This window comes from Elaeis guineensis, chromosome 1, assembly GCF_000442705.2.
Source record: "Elaeis guineensis isolate ETL-2024a chromosome 1, EG11, whole genome shotgun sequence".
Classification (NCBI taxonomy): Eukaryota; Viridiplantae; Streptophyta; class Magnoliopsida; order Arecales; family Arecaceae; genus Elaeis; species Elaeis guineensis.
In genome coordinates this window covers 24,123,457-24,128,981 of record NC_025993.2, presented here as the reverse complement: position 1 = coordinate 24,128,981, position 5,525 = coordinate 24,123,457, and the positions used below count along the sequence as shown (strand labels likewise).

General features: G+C 34.5%; 1 non-coding gene across 1 annotated transcript; it reads right to left on the bottom strand.

The window, feature by feature from the left end:
• Positions 1 to 5,101: 5,101 nt before the first annotated feature.
• On the bottom strand, positions 5,102 to 5,207 carry LOC140854886 (small nucleolar RNA R71). The gene has a single exon (XR_012137980.1). It is a non-coding gene; the product is annotated as a small nucleolar RNA R71 (small nucleolar RNA).
• Between the last annotated feature and the right edge of the window lie 318 nt (positions 5,208 to 5,525).

Here is a 5,525-nt window from a genome sequence, read left to right as displayed (position 1 = left end):
AGTCTTGACAAAGGGATTCATTAGTAGACCCAAAAATTATGTCATCAACATAAATTTGTATAACTAGCATATCATTTTGATTTCTTTTAATAAAGAGGGTTGTATCTATATTACCTCTTGAAAAACTATTATTTAGTAAAAATTTGCTTAGCCTATCATACCATGCTCTAGGTGCTTGTTTTAATCCATATAGAGCTTTATTTAATCTAAAGACATGATTAGGAAAAGCATGATTTTCAAATCCAGGGGGTTGTTCTACATATACTTCTTCAGCAATATATCCATTTAAAAATGTACTTTTAACATCCATTTGAAATAACTTGAATTTCATAAAGCAAGCATATGCAAGTAGAAGTCTAATAGCTTCTAATCTAGCAACAGGTGCAAAGGTTTCATCAAAATCAATTCCTTCTTCTTGATTATATCCCTTAGCAACCAGTCTTGCTTTATTTCTAATTACATTTCCATGCTCATCTAATTTATTTCTAAAGACCCATTTTGTGCCAATTATTGAATAATCTTTAGGTCTTGATACTAAGGTCCAAACATTATTTTTTTCAAATTGATTAAGTTCCTCTTGCATAGCATTAATCCAATTATGATCATTTTCAGCTTCTTCAAAAGTTTTAGGTTCAAGATGAGATACAAAAGCACAATGATTAACTACATCTCTAAGTGAAGAACGAATTTTTACCCCATGCATAGGATCACTAATAATTAACTCCTTAGGGTGGTTGTGAACATACCTCCATTCCTTGGGTAGGTCATTTGTACCTTGAGGTTGTTCTTGAATTTCTTCACCTATCTCATCTTGTTCGTCTTCTTGATCCTTGTCTTCTGGAGTTGCTGAATCTTTCAGAGTGATCTCCTTCATACCTTCTATTAGTGGATCTGCATCATCAACACCCTCATTCTTCCTTGAAGGAAGATCGTTAGATTCATCAAAAACAATATGTATGGATTCCTCAACTACTAAAGTTCTTTTGTTGAAAACTCTAAATGCTTTACTAGTGGAGGAGTAACCTAGAAAGATTGCTTCATCTGATTTTGCATCAAATTTATCAAGTTTTTCTTTGCCATTATTTAATACAAAACATCGGCAACCAAAAACATGAAAATATACAATATTTGGTTTTCTTCCTTTCCAAAGTTCATAGGGGGTTTTCTTTAAAAATTGTCTAATCAAAGCACGATTTAAAATGTAACATGCTGTGTTAATTGCTTCCGCCCAAAAATATCTTGGAAGGTTGCTTTCACAAAGCATGGTACGGGCCATTTCTTCTAAGATTCTGTTTTTCCTTTCAACTACCCCATTCTGTTGGGGTGTCCTAGGAGCAGAGAAGTTATGGCCTATTCCATTTTCATCACAAAAATTTTCAAAATCTTGATTTTCAAATTCAGTTCCATGGTCACTTCTAATATTTTGAATTGAAAATCTTTTTTCATTAGTGACTTTTCGATGAAATTTAGTGAAAGTATGAAAAGTTTCATTTTTGTGTGCCAAAAAGAAAATCCAAGTAAAATGAGAGTAATCATCTATAATTACAAAGCCATATCATTTTTCTCCTAGACTAGTGGTTCTAGTTGGTCCAAATAAGTCCATATGTAAGAGCTCTAAAGGTCTAGAAGTTGAAACAGTATTTTTGGATTTAAATGAAACTCTAGTTTGTTTACCTAATTGACATGCATTACAGATTCTATCCTTTTCAAAATTCAATTTTGGCAAACCGATAACTAATTCCTTTTTAATTAATTTTGAAAGAGAATGCATGCTAATATGTGCAAGTCTATGATGCCACAATCAACTAGTCTCATTAATTTTAGCATTCAAGGATACTAGGCATTGCATGTCTAATTTGGCTAAGTCATTCAAATCTACCATATAAACATTGCCATGCCTATGTCCTATAAATTTAATGCCATCGTTAATAGGACTAGTCACAATGCAAACAGATGATTCAAAAACTACTTTATACCCTTTATCACAGAATTGACTAATGCTAAGTAAGTTATGTTTTAAACCTTTAACTAATAAAATATTCTCAATGTATTTGGAGGGAGTGATACCAATGTTACCTATCCCGATGATCTTTCCTTTGCCATTATCTCCAAAGGTGACCATCCCTCCATCCTTAGCATCAAGCGTGATGAATTGTGATTCATCACCAGTCAAGTGTCTCGAGCATCCACTGTCAAGATACCATTTCCTGTTTTCTTCTTGGGATGCTAGACACACCTGCAAGTAAAGGTCAAGTTTCTGTCTTAGGTACTGATAAACACTTAATTTAAGTATTTTAAATTAAGAAATTATATTTAATTTATCTTATTTATTAAGAATTTGATGTTTCTTTTTATGTTTTACAGGAAAGGTGATCGCCGATACAAAGAGTCCGATTCATAGATCAAAAAGATTCCAGTTTGAAGAAAATTGGACTTAAAATAAAATTAAAATAAAAGAAAGACGCATCCGGTATTATAGAAAATGAAGATACTATGCAAGGAATCCAAAAAGGATATAGATGTCATTATGAAGGAATTTTTGTTTCTTTTTGAAATATACAAAAAAAGTGTTTACGTGAATTCAAATGCTCACAGCAGCGCGTGAACAGTGCGCGTGAACAGTGACGCGGCGTGAACAACGCGCAGTGACGCGGCGTGGACGCGCAGTGACGCGGCGTGGACGCACAGGGACGGGCGCGGATGAGGGACGGGCACTGATGCGGGCACGGGTGCGGCATCTCGCGGGTGTGGGCACATTGCAGACAAGTTGAAAATAAGGAAAAAAATAATATTTAGAAATGTTTTGAAAGATTTGTATTTTTTTTAGTCCCACATCGGAAAATCATGTAAAACTCCTCCCTCCTAACACCTATAAAAATACTTTTGTACTCCCATTAGAGGGGAGCCCAGAAATTCTTCTAGAGCCTTGCATAGAGGAATAGAAAGGGACTACTTCATGAGCAGCTAGGCTAGCAGTCTCGGGAGTGGAGAAGAAATTTTGTAACGATACAGAGATGGTTTATTGTTCTAAACTTTCCTGTATTTCTTTATATGCAATAAAGATTATGCTTTTTATTTAAATTGTCATGAGTTTTTTATTTGCTCCCTATCATATGCTTTTATTTATGCTTTCTTGTTAGATTAATATTAGGAACAACTTTTACTTTTCGGAGACGCATCGTGATCTACGGATACGGGGCGTGCCGAGGAAAGAAGAGTTGTGTACCTAGTCTTTCCGGAGACGCGCCGTGATCTACGGGTACGGAGCGTGCCGAGGAAAGACAGGTATTTTTCCTAAGATTAATCACATCTATTTAGTTAAAAAAGAGATACAACTCTGCTAGTGCAAATTAATTCAAAACTCCCGAGCTCTTTATTTTTTTTAATTACCTCAATTTTACGATAATTTATTTTTTAAATCAAAAACAACGCTTCTTTCTTTTACCTTGCAATCTCAACTTAGCCCAAGGTCCCTGAGGATACGATCTCGACTCATCCTACCTACGTAGTGAGTAGAGTTATTTTTGGTGCTATCAATGACTACGCATCAAATTTTGGCGCCGTTGCCGGGGATCTTGGCACGGTTGAATTAAAAAAAAAAAATTAAAAAAAAATATTTTTTTAAAATTTTTTTTAAAAAAAATATATACTTTTCAGTTTTGATTTCTCGTTTTAAATTTTTTTTTTCTTTTTTCAGTACTTTCTAGCTAGATAATCTTATTTGCATAATTACAGAATTACCTTGCATAACTAATTTACTATTTAGAATTTTGCTGCTTAGAATAATTTGCTACTTTTCATAGCCCAGTAATTTATTACTTTTTAGACTTAATCACTTAAATTTATTTTCTTGTAAAACTGAAAAAAAAAAATTAAAATTAAAAAAAAATATATAACAAGATAAAATTATATATAAAAAAAAAAAACCACTGACATTTCATAACACTTAACTAAAATAGCGTAATCTCAAATATAAAAATTTCTAACCTGATTGGACACCTTGTTTCTTTGCATTGCATCTCCATAATTGATCTTAAGGGCAATAACCCATTAACCAGATAAGGTGGGGATTTGATCATCCTTCTTTGGCCCACAAATCACTCCCTTGCATTTGCATAACCTAGACCTTAATTTAAAATCAACTAGACGTCAACCCTAGGAATTTCGAGCTCAATAGGATAAGAAAGCTCTAGAGTTGAACCGAGTGCGGATTGGTTAATTGCTCGGTGTCTAAGGCAAGTGGTTAAAGAAAGTGGTTTTCAATTGGTTCCGTTGACTGACCTGGCCAACTTAGTTGGTGTCTAAGAAAAGCAACGAGCAGGGAACCTCCCACATCTTACGCTTACCTGGCCGAGTCAGTTAGTCAGTCTTGAGCTTGGAGTGCTCAAAAGCAATCTTGAAAGTTAGGAGCTGTCTAGATCTAAGTTAACCGTAGGATAGAGAGTCTATGATTGTTTAAGTTGATTGCAATTAACATCTAAACATTAATTAATTTCTCCCTTTTCATAGATTTAAGATTCTTAGGTTCTTCTCTTTAGATTTTCTTCATTCTTTTCTCACTTTATTATAAAAATATATATTAAAAAAAAAAATTCTGTGTGTGCTCTACAGTATAATTGTAAGGTATATGCTTGGCCGTAGATCGTTACGACCAGAAATCCAACCTTTTGATCCAGAAATAGAAAGAACCTTCAGAGCCAACAGACATAAAAAGATGGGCCGAAATCAGGAGAATGATCCCCCCAAGCAATTGAAGGAGTACTTTACTCCTTCCACATATACCTACTCTCCTTGTATTCAAGTACCCCCTGTGGAGGCCACTCAATATGAAATTAAGTCCAGTATCATCCAAATGTTACCTTCATTTTATGGACTTAGTAATGAAGACCCTTATAAACATCTTGAGGAATTTCTTGAAATATGCTCAACTGTCAAAATTCACAACTTCTCTGATGATGCTCTTAGGTTGAAATTATTCCCTTTCTCACTTAAGGACAAAGCCAAATACTGGCTACATACTTTGGATTCCATGACTATATCAACCTGGGACCAGCTGCAAGGAGAGTTTCTCAAGAAATATTTTCCCATAGGAAAAACTAATCAAATAAGGAAAGCCATAACTAGTTTTTCCCAATTAGATGGAGAAATGTTTCATGAAACATGGGAGAGATTAAAAGACCTTATTAGAAAATGTTCCCACCATGCTGTACCCAAGTGGCAGTTAATCCAATATTTTTATGATGGGCTCTCTGAAAGACATCGACAAATGGTCGATGCATCATGCGGTGGGACATTTATGCTAAAAAGTGAGGATGAGGCATGGCAACTGTTTGAAATTTTAAGTGAAAATTCATTACATCATATGTCTGCCTCCATTAGAGATAAACCCATGTTAAACTCCAAAAGAGGTGGAATATATGAAGTAGGAAATGCCATAGATATCCATCAAAAGGTAGATGAACTGTCCCAAAAATTAGATCGTCTTCTAAACACTGGACAATCCCCGATTCCACCTAATCCAATCC